The sequence below is a fragment of the Ambystoma mexicanum genome, chromosome 2q (assembly GCF_040938575.1).
Source record: "Ambystoma mexicanum isolate Mex_15411 chromosome 2q, UKY_AmexF1_1, whole genome shotgun sequence".
In the NCBI taxonomy this organism is placed as follows: Eukaryota; Metazoa; Chordata; class Amphibia; order Caudata; family Ambystomatidae; genus Ambystoma; species Ambystoma mexicanum.
In genome coordinates this window covers 1416975871-1416997575 of record NC_090924.1, presented here as the reverse complement: position 1 = coordinate 1416997575, position 21705 = coordinate 1416975871, and positions in this window count along the sequence as shown.

Below are 21705 nucleotides of genomic sequence, written 5' to 3'. Positions count from 1 at the left end.
GAGCATCCCTGCATGTGATTACCAGCATTGTGAGCATCTCTGCATGTGATTACCAGCATGGTGAGCATCCCTGCATGTGATTACCAGCATGGTGAGCATCCCTGCACTGCATGTGATTACCAGCATGGTGAGCATCCCCGCAATGTGATTACCAGCATGGTGAGCATGTGATTACCAGCAGGGTGAGCATCCCTGCATGTGATTACCAGCATGGTGAGCATGTGATTACCAGCATGGTGAGCATCCCCGCACTGCATGTGATTACCAGCATGGTGAGCATCCCTGCATGTGATTACCAGCATGGTGAGCATCCCTGCATGTGATTACCAGCATGGTGAGCATGTGATTACCAGCAGGGTGAGCATCCCTGCATGTGATTACCAGCATGGTGAGCATCCCTGCACTGCATGTGATTACCAGCATGGTGAGCATCCCTGTATGTGATTACCAGCATGGTGAGCATCCCTGCATGTCATTACCAGCATGGTGAGCATCCCTGCACTGCATGTGATTACCAGCATGGTGAGCATCCCTGCATGTGATTACCAGCATGGTGAGCATGTGATTACCAGCAGGGTGAGCATCCCTGCATGTCATTACTAGCATAGTGAGCATCCCTGCATGTGATTACCAGCATGGTGAGCATCCCTGCACTGCATGTGATTACCAGCATGGTGAGCATCCCTGCATGTGATTACCAGCATGGTGAGCATCCCTGCACTTCATGTGATTACCAGCATGGTGAGCATCCCTGCATGTCATTACCAGCATGGTGAGCATCCCTGCACTGCATGTGATTACCAGCATGGTGAGCATCCCAGCATGTCATTACCAGCAATGTGAGCATCCCTGCATGTGATTACCAGCATGGTGAGCATCCCTGCATGTCATTACCAGCATGAGCACTTAAGCGGTGAGCATCCCTGCATGTGATTGCAAGCATTAGCACTTAAGCGGTGAACATCCGTGCATGTGATTGCAAGCATGAGCACTTAAGCGGTCCGCATCCCTGCATGTGATTGCAAGCATGAGCACTTAAGCGGTGAGCATCCTTGCATGAGTTTACCAGCATGGTGAGCATGTGATTACCAGCATGGTGAGCATCCCTGCATGTGATTACCAGCATGGTGAGCATGTGATTACCAGCATGGTGAGCATCCCTGCACTGCATGTGATTACCAGCATGGTGAGCATCCCTGCATGTGATATTACCAGCATGGTGAGCATCCCTGCATGTGATTATCAGCATGAGAACTTAAGCCGTGAGCATCCCTGCATGTGATTGCAAGCATGAGCACTTAAGCGGTGAGCATCCCTGCATGAGTTTACCAGAATAGTGAGCATGTGATTACCAACATGGTGAGCATCGCTGCATGTGATTACCAGCATGGTTAGCATCCCTGCACTGCATGTGATTACCAGCATGGTGAGCATCCCTGCATGTGATAAACCAGCATGGTGAGCATCCCTGCATGTGATTACCAGCATGGTGAGCATCCCTGCACTGCATGTGATTACCAGCATGGTGAGCATCCCTGCATGTGATTACCAGCATGGTGAGCATCCCTGCATGTGATTACCAGCATGGTGAGCATCCCTGCATGTGATTACCAGCTTGGTGAGCATCCCTGCACTGCATGTGATTACCAGCATGGTGAGCATCCCTGCATGTGATTACCAGCATGGTGAGCATCCTGCACTGCATGTGATTAGCAGCATGGTGAGCATCCCTGCACTGCATGTGATTACCAGCATGGTGAGCATGTGATTACCAGCAGGGTGAGCATCCCTGATTGTGATTACCAGCATGGTGAGCATCCCTGCATGTCATTACCAGCATGGTGAGCATCACTGCACTGCATGTGATTACCAGCATGGTGAGCATCCCTGCATGTCATTACCAGCATGGTGAGCATCCCTGCATGTCATTACCAGCATGGTGAGCATCCCTGCACTGCATGTGATTACCAGCATGGTGAGCATCCCTGCATGTGATTACCAGCATGGTGAGCATCCCTGCATGTGATTACCAGCGTGGTGAGCATCCCTGCATGTGATTACCAGCATGGTGAGCATCCCTGCATGCGATTACCAGCATGGTGAGCATGTGATTACCAGCATGGTGAGCATCCCTGCACTGCATGTGATTACCAGCATGGTGAGCATCCCTGCATGTGATATTACCAGCATGGTGAGCATCCCTGCATGTGATTATCAGCATGAGAACTTAAGCCGTGAGCATCCCTGCATGTGATTGCAAGCATGAGCACTTAAGCGGTGAGCATCCCTGCATGAGTTTACCAGCATGGTGAGCATGTGATTACCAACATGGTGAGCATCGCTGCATGTGATTACCAGCATGGTTAGCATCCCTGCACTGCATGTGATTACCAGCATGGTGAGCATCCCTGCATGTGATAAACCAGCATGGTGAGCATCCCTGCATGTGATTACCAGCATGGTGAGCATCCCTGCACTGCATGTGATTACCAGCATGGTGAGCATCCCTGCATGTGATTACCAGCATGGTGAGCATCCCTGCATGTGATTACCAGCATGGTGAGCATCCCTGCACTGCATGTGATTACCAGCATGGTGAGCATCCCTGCATGTGATTACCAGCATGGTGAGCATCCTGCACTGCATGTGATTAGCAGCATGGTGAGCATCCCTGCACTGCATGTGATTACCAGCATGGTGAGCATGTGATTACCAGCAGGGTGAGCATCCCTGATTGTGATTACCAGCATGGTGAGCATCCCTGCATGTCATTACCAGCATGGTGAGCATCACTGCACTGCATGTGATTACCAGCATGGTGAGCATCCCTGCATGTCATTACCAGCATGGTGAGCATCCCTGCATGTCATTACCAGCATGGTGAGCATCCCTGCACTGCATGTGATTACCAGCATGGTGAGCATCCCTGCATGTGATTACCAGCATGGTGAGCATCCCTGCATGTGATTACCAGCGTGGTGAGCATCCCTGCATGTGATTACCAGCATGGTGAGCATCCCTACATGTTATTACCATCATGGTGAGCATGTGATTACCAGCATGGTGAGCATGTGATTACCAGCATGGTGAGCATCCCTGCACTGCATGTGATTACCAGAATGGTGGGCATGTGATTACCAGCATGTTGAGCATCCCTGCATGTGATTACCAGCATGGTGAGCATCCTGCACTGCATGTGATTAGCAGCATGGTGAGCATCCCTGCACTGCATGTGATTACCAGCATGGTGAGCATGTGATTACCAGCAGGGTGAGCATCCCTGCATGTGATTACCAGCATGGTGAGCATCCCTGCATGTGATTACCAGCATGGTGAGCATCCCTGCATGTCATTACCAGCATGGTGAGCATCCCTGCACTGCATGTCATTACCAGCATGGTGAGCATCCCTGCATGTGATTACCAGCATGGTGAGCATCCCTGCATGTGATTACCAGCATGGTGAGCATCCCTGCATGTGATTACCAGCATGGTGAGCATGTGATTACCAGCAGGGTGAGCATCCCTGCATGTGATTACCAGCATGGTGAGCATCCCTGCACTGCATGTGATTACCGGCATGGTGAGCATCCCTGCATGTCATTACCAGCATGTTGAGCATCCCTGCACTGCATGTGATTACCAGCATGGTGAGCATCCCTGCATGTGATTACCAGCATGGTGAGCATCCCTGCATGCCCTGCATGTCATTACCAGCATGGTGAGCATCCCTGCATGTGATTGCCAGCATGGTGAGCATCCCTGCATGTCATTACCAGCATGGTGAGCATCCCTGCATGTGATTACCAGCATGGTGAGCATCCCTGCACTGCATGTGATTACCAGCATGGTGAGCATCCCTGCATGTGATTACCAGCATGGTGAGCATCCCTGCACTGCATGTGATTACCAGCATGGTGAGCATCCCTGCATGTGATTACCAGCATGGTGAGCATGTGATTACCAGCATGGTGAGCATCCCTACATGTGATTACCAGCATGGTGAGCATGTGATTACCAGCAGGGTGAGCATCCCTGCACTGCATGTGATTACCAGCATGGTGAGCATCCCTGCATGTGATTACCAGCATGGTGAGCATGTGATTACCAGCATGGTGAGCATCCCTGCATGTGATTACCAGCATGGTGAGCATCCCTGCACTGCATGTGATTACCAGCATGGTGAGCATCCCTGCATGTGATTACCAGCATGGTGAGCATCCCTGCATGTCATTACCAGCATGGTGAGCATCCCTGCATGTGATTGCCAGCATGGTTAGCATCCCTGCATGTCATTACCAGCATGGTGAGCACCCCTGCATGTCATTACCAGCATGGTGAGCATCCCTGCACTGCATGTGATTACCGGCATGGTGAGCATCCCTGCATGTGATTACCAGCATGGTGAGCATCCCTGCACTGCATGTGATTACCAGCATGGTGGCCTTCTCTGCATGTGATTGCCAGCATGGTGAGCATCTGATTACCAGCATGGTGAGCATCCCTGCATGTGATTACCAGCATGGTGAGCATGTGATTACCAGCAGGGTGAGCATCCCTGCACTGCATGTGATTACCAGCCAGGTGAGCATCCCTGCATGTGATTACCAGCATGTTGAGCATGTGATTACCAGCATGGTGAGCATCCCTGCATGTGATTACCAGCATGGTGAGCATGTGATTACCAGCAGGGTGAGCATCCCTGCACTGCATGTGATTACTAGCATGGTGAGCATCCCTGCATGTGATTACCAGCATGGTGAGCATGTGATTACCAGCACGGTGAGCATCCCTGCATGTGATTACCAGCATGGTGAGCATCCCTGCACTGCATGTGATTACCAGCATGGTGAGCATCTCTGCATGTGATTACCAGTATGGTGAGCATGTGATTACCAGCATGGTGAGCATCCCTGCATGTGATTACCAGCATGGTGAGCATGTGATTACCAGCAGGGTGAGCATCCCTGCACTGCATGTGATTACCAGCATGGTGAGCATCCCTGCATGTGATTACCAGCATGGTGACCATGTGATTACCAGCAGGGTGAGCATCCCTGCACTGCATGTGATTACCAGCATGGTGAGCATCCCTGCATGTGATTACCAGCATGGTGAGGATCTGATTACCAGCATGGTGAGCATCCCTGCATGTGATTACCAGCATGGTGAGCATCCCTGCATGTGATTACCAGCATGGTGAGCATCCCTGCACTGCATGTGATTACCAGCATGGTGAGCATCCCTGCATGTGATTACCAGCATGGTGAGCATCCCTGCATGTGATTACCAGCATGGTGAGCATGTGATTACCAGCATGGTGAGCATGTGATTACCAGCATGGTGAGCATCCCTGCATGTGATTAACAGCATGGTGAGCATCCCTGCACTGCATGTGATTACCAGCATGGTGAGCATCCCTGCATGTGATTACCAGCATGGTGAGCATCCCTGCATGTGATTACCAGCATGGTGAGCATGTGATTACCAGCATGGTGAGCATCCCTGCATGTGATTACCAGCATGGTGAGCATCCCTGCATGTGATTACCAGCATGGTGAGCATCCCTGCATGTGATTACCAGCATGGTGAGCATCCCTGCACTGCATGTGATTACCAGCATGGTGAGCATCCCTGCATGTGATTACCAGCATGGTGAGCATCCCTGCATGTGATTACCAGCATGGTGAGCATCCCTGCACTGCATGTGATTACCAGCATGGTGAGCATCCCTGCATGTGATTACCAGCATGGTGAGCATCCCTGCATGTGATTACCAGCATGGTGAGCATCCCTGCATGTGATTGCCAGCATGGTGAGCATCCCTGCATGTGATTACCAGCATGGTGAGCATCCCTGCACTGCATGTGATTACCAGCATGGTGGGCATCCCTGCATGTGATTACCAGCATGGTGGGCATCCCTGCATGTGATTACCAGCATGGTGAGCATCCCTGCATGTGATTACCAGCATGGTGAGCATCCCTGCATGTGATTACCAGCATGGTGAGCATGTGATTACCAGCATGGTGAGCATGTGATTGCCAGCATGGTGAGCATCCCTGCATGTGATTACCAGCATGGTGAGCATGTGATTACCAGCATGGTGAGCATCCCTGCATGTGATTACCAGCATGGTGAGCATCCCTGCACTGCATGTGATTACCAGCATGGTGAGCATCCCTGCATGTGATTACCAGCATGGTGAGCATCCCTGCATGTGATTACCAGCATGGTGAGCATCGCTGCACTGCATGTGATTATCAGCATGGTGAGCATCCCTGCATGTGATTACCAGCATGGTGAGCATCCCTGCATGTGATTACCAGCATGGTGAGCATCCCTGCATGTGATTAGCAGCATGGTGAGCATCCCTGCATGTGATTACCAGCATGGTGAGCATGTGATTACCGGCATGGTGAGCATCCCTGCATGTGATTGCCAGCATGGTGAGCATCCCTGCACTGCATGTGATTACCAGCATGGTGAGCATCCCTGCATGTGATTAGCAGCATTGTGAGCATCCCTGCATGTGATTACCAGCATGGTGAGCATCCCTGCATGTGATTACCAGCATGGTGAGCATGTGATTACCAGCATGGTGAGCATCCCTGCATGTGATTACCAGCATGAGCACTTAAGCAGTGAGCATCCCTGCATGTGATTGCAAGCATTAGCACATAAGTGGTGAGCATCCCTGCATGTGATTACCAGCATGGTGAGCATGCCTGCATGTGATTACCAGCATGGTGAGCATCCCTGCATGTGATTACCAGCATTGTGAGCATCTCTGCATGTGATTACCAGCATGGTGAGCATCCTTGCATGTGATTACCAGCATGGTGAGCATCCCTGCACTGCATGTGATTACCAGCATGGTGAGCATCCCCGCAATGTGATTACCAGCATGGTGAGCATGTGATTACCAGCAGGGTGAGCATCCCTGCATGTGATTACCAGCATGGTGAGCATGTGATTACCAGCATGGTGAGCATCCCCGCACTGCATGTGATTACCAGCATGGTGAGCATCCCTGCATGTGATTACCAGCATGGTGAGCATCCCTGCATGTGATTACCAGCATGGTGAGCATGTGATTACCAGCAGGGTGAGCATCCCTGCATGTGATTACCAGCATGGTGAGCATCCCTGCACTGCATGTGATTACCAGCATGGTGAGCATCCCTGTATGTGATTACCAGCATGGTGAGCATCCCTGCATGTCATTACCAGCATGGTGAGCATCCCTGCACTGCATGTGATTACCAGCATGGTGAGCATCCCTGCATGTGATTACCAGCATGGTGAGCATGTGATTACCAGCAGGGTGAGCATCCCTGCATGTCATTACTAGCATGGTGAGCATCCCTGCATGTGATTACCAGCATGGTGAGCATCCCTGCACTGCATGTGATTACCAGCATGGTGAGCATCCCTGCATGTGATTACCAGCATGGTGAGCATCCCTGCACTTCATGTCATTACCAGCATGGTGAGCATCCCTGCACTGCATGTGATTACCAGCATGGTGAGCATCCCAGCATGTCATTACCAGCAATGTGAGCATCCCTGCATGTGATTACCAGCATGGTGAGCATCCCTGCATGTCATTACCAGCATGAGCACTTAAGCGGTGAGCATCCCTGCATGTGATTGCAAGCATTAGCACTTAAGCGGTGAACATCCGTGCATGTGATTGCAAGCATGAGCAATTAAGCGGTCCGCATCCCTGCATGTGATTGCAAGCATGAGCACTTAAGCGGTGAGCATCCTTGCATGAGTTTACCAGCATGGTGAGCATGTGATTACCAGCATGGTGAGCATCCCTGCATGTGATTACCAGCATGGTGAGCATGTGATTACCAGCATGGTGAGCATCCCTGCACTGCATGTGATTACCAGCATGGTGAGCATCCCTGCATGTGATATTACCAGCATGGTGAGCATCCCTGCATGTGATTATCAGCATGAGAACTTAAGCCGTGAGCATCCCTGCATGTGATTGCAAGCATGAGCACTTAAGCGGTGAGCATCCCTGCATGAGTTTACCAGCATGGTGAGCATGTGATTACCAACATGGTGAGCATCGCTGCATGTGATTACCAGCATGGTTAGCATCCCTGCACTGCATGTGATTACCAGCATGGTGAGCATCCCTGCATGTGATAAACCAGCATGGTGAGCATCCCTGCATGTGATTACCAGCATGGTGAGCATCCCTGCACTGCATGTGATTACCAGCATGGTGAGCATCCCTGCATGTGATTACCAGCATGGTGAGCATCCCTGCATGTGATTACCAGCATGGTGAGCATCCCTGCATGTGATTACCAGCATGGTGAGCATCCCTGCACTGCATGTGATTACCAGCATGGTGAGCATCCCTGCATGTGATTACCAGCATGGTGAGCATCCTGCACTGCATGTGATTAGCAGCATGGTGAGCATCCCTGCACTGCATGTGATTACCAGCATGGTGAGCATGTGATTACCAGCAGGGTGAGCATCCCTGATTGTGATTACCAGCATGGTGAGCATCCCTGCATGTCATTACCAGCATGGTGAGCATCACTGCACTGCATGTGATTACCAGCATGGTGAGCATCCCTGCATGTCATTACCAGCATGGTGAGCATCCCTGCATGTCATTACCAGCATGGTGAGCATCCCTGCACTGCATGTGATTACCAGCATGGTGAGCATCCCTGCATGTGATTACCAGCATGGTGAGCATCCCTGCATGTGATTACCAGCGTGGTGAGCATCCCTGCATGTGATTACCAGCATGGTGAGCATCCCTGCATGTGATTACCAGCATGGTGAGCATGTGATTACCAGCATGGTGAGCATCCCTGCACTGCATGTGATTACCAGCATGGTGAGCATCCCTGCATGTGATATTACCAGCATGGTGAGCATCCCTGCATGTGATTATCAGCATGAGAACTTAAGCCGTGAGCATCCCTGCATGTGATTTCAAGCATGAGCACTTAAGCGGTGAGCATCCCTGCATGAGTTTACCAGCATGGTGAGCATGTGATTACCAACATGGTGAGCATCGCTGCATGTGATTACCAGCATGGTTAGCATCCCTGCACTGCATGTGATTACCAGCATGGTGAGCATCCCTGCATGTGATAAACCAGCATGGTGAGCATCCCTGCATGTGATTACCAGCATGGTGAGCATCCCTGCACTGCATGTGATTACCAGCATGGTGAGCATCCCTGCATGTGATTACCAGCATGGTGAGCATCCCTGCATGTGATTACCAGCATGGTGAGCATCCCTGCATGTGATTACCAGCATGGTGAGCATCCCTGCACTGCATGTGATTACCAGCATGGTGAGCATCCCTGCATGTGATTACCAGCATGGTGAGCATCCTGCACTGCATGTGATTAGCAGCATGGTGAGCATCCCTGCACTGCATGTGATTACCAGCATGGTGAGCATGTGATTACCAGCAGGGTGAGCATCCCTGATTGTGATTACCAGCATGGTGAGCATCCCTGCATGTCATTACCAGCATGGTGAGCATCACTGCACTGCATGTGATTACCAGCATGGTGAGCATCCCTGCATGTCATTACCAGCATGGTGAGCATCCCTGCATGTCATTACCAGCATGGTGAGCATCCCTGCACTGCATGTGATTACCAGCATGGTGAGCATCCCTGCATGTGATTACCAGCATGGTGAGCATCCCTGCATGTGATTACCAGCGTGGTGAGCATCCCTGCATGTGATTACCAGCATGGTGAGCATCCCTACATGTTATTACCATCATGGTGAGCATGTGATTACCAGCATGGTGAGCATGTGATTACCAGCATGGTGAGCATCCCTGCACTGCATGTGATTACCAGAATGGTGGGCATGTGATTACCAGCATGTTGAGCATCCCTGCATGTGATTACCAGCATGGTGAGCATCCTGCACTGCATGTGATTAGCAGCATGGTGAGCATCCCTGCACTGCATGTGATTACCAGCATGGTGAGCATGTGATTACCAGCAGGGTGAGCATCCCTGCATGTGATTACCAGCATGGTGAGCATCCCTGCATGTGATTACCAGCATGGTGAGCATCCCTGCATGTCATTACCAGCATGGTGAGCATCCCTGCATGTCATTACCAGCATGGTGAGCATCCCTGCACTGCATGTCATTACCAGCATGGTGAGCATCCCTGCATGTGATTACCAGCATGGTGAGCATCCCTGCATGTGATTACCAGCATGGTGAGCATCCCTGCATGTGATTACCAGCAGGGTGAGCATGTGATTACCAGCAGGGTGAGCATCCCTGCATGTGATTACCAGCATGGTGAGCATCCCTGCACTGCATGTGATTACCGGCATGGTGAGCATCCCTGCATGTCATTACCAGCATGTTGAGCATCCCTGCACTGCATGTGATTACCAGCATGGTGAGCATCCCTGCATGTGATTACCAGCATGGTGAGCATCCCTGCATGCCCTGCATGTCATTACCAGCATGGTGAGCATCCCTGCATGTGATTGCCAGCATGGTGAGCATCCCTGCATGTCATTACCAGCATGGCGAGCATCCCTGCATGTGATTACCAGCATGGTGAGCATCCCTGCACTGCATGTGATTACCAGCATGGTGAGCATCCCTGCATGTGATTACCAGCATGGTGAGCATCCCTGCACTGCATGTGATTACCAGCATGGTGATCATCCCTGCATGTGATTACCAGCATGGTGAGCATGTGATTACCAGCATGGTGAGCATCCCTACATGTGATTACCAGCATGGTGAGCATGTGATTACCAGCAGGGTGAGCATCCCTGCACTGCATGTGATTACCAGCATGGTGAGCATCCCTGCATGTGATTACCAGCATGGTGAGCATGTGATTACCAGCATGGTGAGCATCCCTGCATGTGATTACCAGCATGGTGAGCATCCCTGCACTGCATGTGATTACCAGCATGGTGAGCATCCCTGCATGTGATTACCAGCATGGTGAGCATCCCTGCATGTGATTACCAGCATGGTGAGCATGTGATTACCAGCAATGGTGAGCATCCCTGCATGTGATTACCAGCATGGTGAGCATCCCTGCACTGCATGTGATTACCAGCATGGTGAGCATCCCTGCATGTGATTACCAGCATGGTGAGCATCCCTGCATGTGATTACCAGCATGGTGACCATCCCTGCATGTGATTACCAGCATGGTGAGCATCCCTGCATGTGATTACCAGCATGGTGAGCATGTGATTACCAGCATGGTGAGCATCCCTGCATGTGATTACCAGCATGGTGAGCATCCCTGCATGTGATTGCCAGCATGGTGAGCATCCCTGCATGTGATTACCAGCATGGTGAGCATGTGATTACCAGCATGGTGAGCATCCCTGCATGTGATTACCAGCATGGTGAGCATGTGATTACCAGCATGGTGAGCATCCCTGCATGTGATTACCAGCATGGTGAGCATCCCTGCACTGCATGTGATTACCAGCATGGTGAGCATCCCTGCATGTGATTACCAGCATGGTGAGCATCCCTGCATGTGATTACCAGCATGGTGAGCATCCCTGCACTGCATGTGATTACCAGCATGGTGAGCATCCCTGCATGTGATTACCAGCATGGTAAGCATCCCTGCATGTGATTACCAGCATGGTGAGCATCGCTGCACTGCATGTGATTACCAGCATGGTGAGCATCCCTGCATGTGATTACCAGCATGGTGAGCATCACTGCATGTGATTACCAGCATGGTGAGCATGTGATTACCAGCATGGTGAGCATCCCTGCATGTGATTGCCAGCATGGTGAGCATCCCTGCACTGCATGTGATTACCAGCATGGTGAGCATCCCTGCATGTGATAAGCAGCATGGTGAGCATCCCTGCATGTGATTACCAGCATGGTGAGCATCCCTGCACTGCATGTGATTACCAGCATGGTGAGCATCCCTGCATGTGATTGCCAGCATGGTGAGCATCCCTGCATGTGATTACCAGCATGGTGAGCATCCCTGCACTGCATGTGATTACCAGCATGGTGAGCATCCCTGCATGTGATTACCAGCATGAGCACTTAAGCGGTGAGCATCCCTGCATGTGATTGCAAGCATTAGCACATAAGTGGTGAGCATCCCTGCATGTGATTGCAAGCATTAGCACTTAAGCAGTGAGCATCTGTGCATGTGATTGCAAGCATTAGCACTTAAGTGGTGAGCATCCCTGCATGTGATTACCAGCATGGTGAGCATCCCTGCATGTGAGTACCAGCATGGTGAGCATGTGATTACCAGCATGGTGAGCATCCCTGCATGTGATTACCAGCATGGTGAGCATGTGATTACCAGCATTGTGAGCATGTGATTGCCAGCATGGTGAGCATCCCTGCATGTGATTACCAGCATGGTGATCATGTGATTACCAGCATGGTGAGCATCCCTGCATGTGATTACCAGTATGGTGAGCATCCCTGCACTGCATGTGATTACCAGCATGGTGAGCATCCCTGCATGTGATTACCAGCATGGTGAGCATCCCTGCATGTGATTACCAGCATGGTGAGCATCGCTGAACTGCATGTGATTACCAGCATGGTGAGCATCCCTGCATGTGATTACCAGCATGGTGAGCATCCCTGCATGTGATTAGCAGCATGGTGAGCATCCCTGCATGTGATTACCAGCATGGTGAGCATGTGATTACCAGCATGGTGAGCATCCCTGCATGTGATTGCCAGCATGGTGAGCATCCCTGCATGTGATTACCAGCATGGTGAGCATCCCTGCATGTGATTAGCAGCATGGTGAGCATCCCTGCATGTGATTACCAGCATGGTGAGCATCCCTGCATGTGATTACCAGCATGGTGAGCATGTGATTACCAGCATGGTGAGCATCCCTGCATGTGATTACCAGCATGAGCACTTAAGCGGTGAGCATCCCTGCATGTGATTGCAAGCATTAGCACATAAGTGGTGAGCATCCCTGCATGTGATTGCAAGCATTAGCACTTAAGTGGTGAGCATCCCTGCATGTGATTACCAGCATGGTGAGCATCCCTGCACTGCATGTGATTACCAGCATGGTGAGCATCCCTGCATGTGATTACCAGCATGGTGAGCATCCCTGCATGTGATTACCAGCATGAGCACTTAAGCGGTGAGCATCCCTGCATGAGTTTACCAGCATGGTGAGCATCCCTGCACTGCATGTGATTACCAGCATGGTGAGCATCCCTGCATGTGATTACCAGCATGGTGAGCATCCCTGCATGTGATTGCAAGAATGAGCACTTAAGCGGTGAGCATCCCTGCATGAGTTTACCAGCATGGTGAGCATCCCTGCATGTGATTACCAGCATGGTGAGCATCCCTGCATGTGATTACCAGCATGGTGAGCATCCCTGCATGTGATTACCAGCATGTGATTACCAGCATGGTGAGCATCCGTGCACTGCATGTGATTACCAGCATGGTGAACATCCCTGCATGTGATTACCAGCATGGTGAGCATCCCTGCATGTGATTACCAGCATGGTGAGCATCCCTGCACTGCATGTGATTACCAGCATGGTGAGTATGTGATTACCAGCAGGGTGAGCATCCCTGCATGTGATAACCAGCATGGTGAGCATCCCTGCACTCCATGTGATTACCAGCATGGTGAGCATCCCTGCATGTCATTACCAGCATGGTGAGCATCCCTGCATGTAATTGTCAGCATGGTGAGCATCCCTGCATGTCATTACCAGCATGGTGAGCACCCCTGCATGTCATTACCAGCATGGTGAGCATCCCTGCACTGCATGTGATTACCAGCATGGTGAGCATCCCTGCATGTGATTACCAGCATGGTGAGCATCCCTGCACTGCATGTGACTACCAGCATGGTGAGCATCTCTGCATGTGATTGCCAGCATGGTGAGCATGTGATTACCAGCATGGTGAGCATCCCTGCATGTGATTACCAGCATGGTGAGCATGTGATTACCAGCAGGGTGAGCATCCCTGCACTGCATGTGATTACCAGCATGGTGAGCATCCCTGCATGTGATTACCAGCATGGTGAGCATGTGATTACCAGCATGGTGAGCATCCCTGCATGTGATTACCAGCATGGTGAGCATGTGATTACCAGCAGGGTGAGCATCCCTGCACTGCATGTGATTACCAGCATGGTGAGCATCCCTGCATGTGATTACCAGCATGGTGAGCATGTGATTACCAGCATGGTGAGCATCCCTGCATGTGATTACCAGCATGGTGAGCATCCCTGCATGTGATTACCAGCATGGTGAGCATCTCTGCATGTGATTACCAGTATGGTGAGCATGTGATTACCAGCATGGTGAGCATCCCTGCATGTGATTACCAGCATGGTGAGCATGTGATTACCAGCAGGGTGAGCATCCCTGCACTGCATGTGATTACCAGCATGGTGAGCATCCCTGCATGTGATTACCAGCATGGTGACCATGTGATTACCAGCAGGGTGAGCATCCCTGCACTGCATGTGATTACCAGCATGGTGAGCATCCCTGCATGTGATTACCAGCATGGTGAGCATCTGATTACCAGCATGGTGAGCATCCCTGCATGTGATTACCAGCATGGTGAGCATCCCTGCATGTGATTACCAGCATGGTGAGCATCACTGCACTGCATGTGATTACCAGCATGGTGAGCATCCCTGCATGTGATTACCAGCATGGTGAGCATCCCTGCATGTGATTACCAGCATGGTGAGCATGTGATTACCAGCATGGTGAGCATGTGATTACCAGCATGGTGAGCATCCCTGCATGTGATTAACAGCATGGTGAGCATCCCTGCACTGCATGTGATTACCAGCATGGTGAGCATCCCTGCATGTGATTACCAGCATGGTGAGCATCCCTGCATGTGATTACCAGCATGGTGAGCATGTGATTACCAGCATGGTGAGCATCCCTGCATGTGATTACCAGCATGGTGAGCATCCCTGCATGTGATTACCAGCATGGTGAGCATCCCTGCATGTGATTACCAGCATGGTGAGCATCCCTGCACTGCATGTGATTACCAGCATGGTGAGCATCCCTGCATGTGATTACCAGCATGGTGAGCATCCCTGCATGTGATTACCAGCATGGTGAGCATCCCTGCACTGCATGTGATTACCAGCATGGTGAGCATCCCTGCATGTGATTACCAGCATGGTGAGCATCCCTGCATGTGATTGCCAGCATGGTGAGCATCCCTGCATGTGATTACCAGCATGGTGAGCATCCCTGCATGTGATTACCAGCATGGTGAGCATCCCTGCATGTGATTACCAGCATGGTGAGCATGTGATTACCAGCATGGTGAGCATGTGATTGCCAGCATGGTGAGCATCCCTGCATGTGATTACCAGCATGGTGAGCATGTGATTACCAGCATGGTGAGCATCCCTGCATGTGATTACCAGCATGGTGAGCATCCCTGCACTGCATGTGATTACCAGCATGGTGAGCATCCCTGCATGTGATTACCAGCATGGTGAGCATCCCTGCATGTGATTACCAGCATGGTGAGCATCGCTGCACTGCATGTGATTACCAGCATGGTGAGCATCCCTGCATGTGATTACCAGCATGGTGAGCATCCCTGCATGTGATTACCAGCATGGTGAGCATCCCTGCATGTGATTAGCAGCATGGTGAGCATCCCTGCATGTGATTACCAGCATGGTGAGCATGTGATTACCAGCATGGTGAGCATCCCTGCATGTGATTGCCAGCATGGTGAGCATCCCTGCACTGCATGTGATTACCAGCATGGTGAGCATCCCTGCATGTGATTAGCAGCATTGTGAGCATCCCTGCATGTGATTACCAGCATGGTGAGCATCCCTGCATGTGATTACCAGCATGGTGAGCATGTGATTACCAGCATGGTGAGCATCCCTGCATGTGATTACCAGCATGAGCACTTAAGCAGTGAGCATCCCTGCATGTGATTGCAAGCATTAGCACATAAGTGGTGAGCATCCCTGCATGTGATTGCAAGCATTAGCACTTAAGCAGTGAGCATCCGTGCATGTGATTGCAAGCATTAGCACTTAAGTGGTGAGCATCCCTGCATGTGATTACCAGCATGGTGAGCATCCCTGCATGTGATTACCAGCATGGTGAGCATGTGATTACCAGCATGGTAGCATCCCTGCATGTGATTACCAGCATGGTGAGCATGTGATTACCAGCATGGTGAGCATGTGATTGCCAGCATGGTGAGCAATCCTGCATGTGATTACCAGCATGGTGAGCATGTGATTACCAGCATGGTGAGCATCCCTGCATGTGATTACCAGCATGGTGAGCATCCCTGCACTGCATGTGATTACCAGCATGGTGAGCATCCCTGCATGTGATTACCAGCATGGTGAGCATCCCTGCATGTGATTACCAGCATGGTGAGCATCGCTGCACTGCATGTGATTACCAGCATGGTGAGCATCCCTGCATGTGATTACCAGCATGGTGAGCATCCCTGCATGTGATTAGCAGCATGGTGAGCATCCCTGCATGTGATTACCAGCATGGTGAGCATGTGATTACCAGCATGGTGAGCATCCCTGCATGTGATTGCCAGCATGGTGAGCATCCCTGCACTGCATGTGATTACCAGCATGGTGAGCATCCCTGCATGTGATTAGCAGCATGGTGAGCATCCCTGCATGTGATTACCAGCATGGTGAGCATCCCTGCATGTGATTACCAGCATGGTGAGCATGTGATTACCAGCATGGTGAGCATCCCTGCATGTGATTACCAGCATGAGCACTTAAGCGGTGAGCATCCCTGCATGTGATTGCAAGCATTAGCACATAAGTGGTGCGCATCCCTGCATGTGATTGCAAGCATTAGCACTTAAGCAGTGAGCATCCGTGCATGTGATTGCAAGCATTAGCCTTTAAGTGGTGAGCATCCCTGCATGTGATTATCAGCATGGTGAGCATCCCTGCACTGCATGTGATTAGCAGCACGGTGAGCATCCCTGCATGTGATTACCAGCATGGTGAGCATCCCTGCATGTGATTACCAGCATGAGCACTTAAGCGGTGAGCATCCCTGCATGTGATTGCAAGCATGAGCACTTAAGCGGTGAGCATCCCTGCATGAGTTTACCAGCATGGTGAGCATCCCTGCATGTGATTACCAGCATGGTGACCATCCCTGCATGTGATTACCAGCATGGTGAGCATCCCTGCATGTGATTACCAGCAGGGTGAGCATCCCTGCATGTGATTACCAGCATGGTGAGCATGTGATTACCAGCATGGTGAGCATCCCTGCACTGCATGTGATTACCAGCATGGTGAGCATCCCTACATGTGATTACCAGCATGGTGAGCATCCCTGCATGTGATTACCAGCATGGTGAGCATCCATGCATGTGATTACCAGCATGGTGAGCATGTGATTACCAGCAGGGTGAGCATCCCTGCATGTGATTACCAGCATGGTGAGCATCCCTGCACTGCATGTGATTACCAGCATGGTGAGCATCCCTGCATGTCATTACCAGCATGGTGAGCATCCCTGCATGTGATTGCCAGCATGGTGAGCATCCCTGCATGTCATTACCAGCATGGTGAGCATCCCTACATGTGATTACCAGCATGGTGAGCATCCCTGCACTGCATGTGATTACCAGCATGGTGAGCATCTCTGCATGTGATTACCAGCATGGTGAGCATCCTTGCACTGCATGTGATTACCAGCATGGTGAGCATCCCTGCATGTGATTACCAGCATGGTGAGCATCCCTGCATGTGATTACCAGCATGGTGAGCATGTGATTACCAGCAGGGTGAGCATCCCTGCACTGCATGTGATTACCAGCATGGTGAGCATCCCTGCATGTGATTACCAGCATGGTGAGCCTGTGATTACCAGCATGGTGAGCATCCCTGCATGTGATTACCAGCATGGTGAGCATCCGTGCACTGCATGTGATTACCAGCAGGGTGAGCATCCCTGCATGTGATTACCAGCATGGTGAGCATCCCTGCACTGCATGTGATTACCAGCATGGTGAGCATCCCTGCATGTCATTACCAGCATGGTGAGCATCCCTGCATGTGATTGCCAGCATGGTGAGCATCCCTGCATGTCATTACCAGCATGGTGAGCACCCCTGCATGTCATTACCAGCATGGTGAGCATCCCTGCACTGCATGTGATTACCAGCATGGTGAGCATCCCTGCATGTGATTACCAGCATGGTGAGCATCCCTGCACTGCATGTGATTACCAGCATGGTGAGCATCTCTGCATGTGATTGCCAGCATGGTGAGCATGTGATTACCAGCATGGTGAGCATCCCTGCATGTGATTACCAGCATGGAGAGCATGTGATTACCAGCAGGGTGAGCATCCCTGCACTGCATGTGATTACCAGCATGGTGAGCATCCCTGCATGTGATTACCAGCATGGTGAGCATGTGATTACCAGCATGGTGAGCATCCCTGCATGTGATTACCAGCATGGTGAGCATGTGATTACCAGCAGGGTGAGCATCCCTGCACTGCATGTGATTACCAGCATGGTGAGCATCCCTGCATGTGATTACCAGCATGGTGAGCATGTGATTACCAGCACGGTGAGCATCCCTGCATGTGATTACCAGCATGGTGAGCATCCCTGCACTGCATGTGATTACCAGCATGGTGAGCATCTCTGCATGTGATTACCAGTATGGTGAGCATGTGATTACCAGCATGGTGAGCATCCCTGCATGTGATTACCAGCATGGTGAGCATGTGATTACCAGCAGGGTGAGCATCCCTGCACTGCATGTGATTACCAGCATGGTGAGCATCCCTGCATGTGATTACCAGCATGGTGACCATGTGATTTCCAGCAGGGTGAGTATCCCTGCACTGCATGTGATTACCAGCATGGTGAGCATCCCTGCATGTGATTACCAGCATGGTGAGCATCTGATTACCAGCATGGTGAGCATCCCTGCATGTGATTACCAGCATGGTGAGCATCCCTGCATGTGATTACCAGCATGGTGAGCATCCCTGCACTGCATGTGATTACCAGCATGGTAAGCATCCCTGCATGTGATTACCAGCATGGTGAGCATCCCTGCATGTGATTACCAGCATGGTGAGCATGTGATTACCAGCATGGTGAGCATGTGATTACCAGCATGGTGAGCATCCCTGCATGTGATTAACAGCATGGTGAGCATCCCTGCATGTGATTACCAGCATGGTGAGCATCCCTGCATGTGATTACCAGCATGGTGAGCATGTGATTACCAGCATGGTGAGCATCCCTGCATGTGATTACCAGCATGGTGAGCATCCCTGCATGTGATTACCAGCATGGTGAGCATCCCTGCATGTGATTACCAGCATGGTGAGCATCCCTGCACTGCATGTGATTACCAGCATGGTGAGCATCCCTGCATGTGATTACCAGCATGGTGAGCATCCCTGCATGTGATTACCAGCATGGTGAGCATCCCTGCACTGCATGTGATTACCAGCATGGTGAGCATCCCTGCATGTGATTACCAGCATGGTGAGCATCCCTGCATGTGATTACCAGCATGGTGAGCATCCCTGCATGTGATTACCAGCATGGTGAGCATCCCTGCATGTGATTACCAGCATGGTGAGCATCCCTGCATGTGATTACCAGCATGGTGAGCATCCCTGCACTGCATGTGATTACCAGCATGGTGGGCATCCCTGCATGTGATTACCAGCATGGTGGGCATCCCTGCATGTGATTACCAGCATGGTGAGCATCCCTGCATGTGAGTACCAGCATGGTGAGCATCCCTGCATGTGATTACCAGCATGGTGAGCATGTGATTACCAGCATGGTGAGCATGTGATTGCCAGCATGGTGAGCATCCCTGCATGTGATTACCAGCATGGTGAGCATGTGATTACCAGCATGGTGAGCATCCCTGCATGTGATTACCAGCATGGTGAGCATCCCTGCACTGCATGTGATTACCAGCATGGTGAGCATCCCTGCATGTGATTACCAGCATGGTGAGCATCCCTGCATGTGATTACCAGCATGGTGAGCATCGCTGCACTGCATGTGATTACCAGCATGGTGAGCATCCCTGCATGTGATTACCAGCATGGTGAGCATCCCTGCATGTGATTACCAGCATGGTGAGCATCCCTGCATGTGATTAGCAGCATGGTGAGCATCCCTGCATGTGATTACCAGCATGGTGAGCATGTGATTACCAGCATGGTGAGCATCCCTGCATGTGATTGCCAGCATGGTGAGCATCCCTGCACTGCATGTGATTACCAGCATGGTGAGCATCCCTGCATGTGATTAGCAGCATTGTGAGCATCCCTGCATGTGATTACCAGCATGGTGAGCATCCCTGCATGTGATTACCAGCATGGTGAGCATGTGATTACCAGCATGGTGAGCATCCCTGCATGTGATTACCAGCATGAGCACTTAAGCAGTGAGCATCCCTGCATGTGATTGCAAGCATTAGCACATAAGTGGTGAGCATCCCTGCATGTGATTACCAGCATGGTGAGCATCCCTGCATGTGATTACCAGCATGGTGAGCATCCCTGCATGTGATTACCAGCATTGTGAGCATCTCTGCATGTGATTACCAGCATGGTGAGCATCCCTGCATGTGATTACCAGCATGGTGAGCATCCCTGCACTGCATGTGATTACCAGCATGGTGAGCATCCCCGCATGTGATTACCAGCATGGTGAGCATGTGATTACCAGCAGGGTGAGCATCCCTGCATGTGATTACCAGCATGGTGAGCATCCCCGCACTGCATGTGATTACCAGCATGGTGAGCATCCCTGCATGTGATTACCAGCATGGTGAGCATCCCTGCATGTGATTACCAGCATGGTGAGCATGTGATTACCAGCAGGGTGAGCATCCCTGCATGTGATTACCAGCATGGTGAGCATCCCTGCACTGCATGTGATTACCAGCATGGTGAGCATCCCTGTATGTGATTACCAGCATGGTGAGCATCCCTGCATGTCATTACCAGCATGGTGAGCATCCCTGCACTGCATGTGATTACCAGCATGGTGAGCATCCCTGCATGTGATTACCAGCATTGTGAGCATGTGATTACCAGCAGGGTGAGCATCCCTGCATGTCATTACTAGCATGGTGAGCATCCCTGCATGTGATTACCAGCATGGTGAGCATCCCTGCACTGCATGTGATTACCAGCATGGTGAGCATCCCTGCATGTGATTACCAGCATGGTGAGCATCCCTGCACTTCATGTGATTACCAGCATGGTGAGCATCCCTGCATGTCATTACCAGCATGGTGAGCATCCCTGCACTGCATGTGATTACCAGCATGGTGAGCATCCCTGCATGTCATTACCAGCAATGTGAGCATCCCTGCATGTGATTACCAGCATGGTGAGCATCCCTGCATGTCATTACCAGCATGAGCACTTAAGCGGTGAGCATCCCTGCATGTGATTGCAAGCATTAGCACTTAAGCGGTGAACATCTGTGCATGTGATTGCAAGCATGGTGAGCATCCCTGCATGTGATTACCAGCATGGTGAGCATGTGATTACCAGCAGGGTGAGCATCCCTGCATGTCATTACTAGCATGGTGAGCATCCCTGCATGTGATTACCAGCATGGTGAGCATCCCTGCATGTGATTGCCAGCATGGTGAG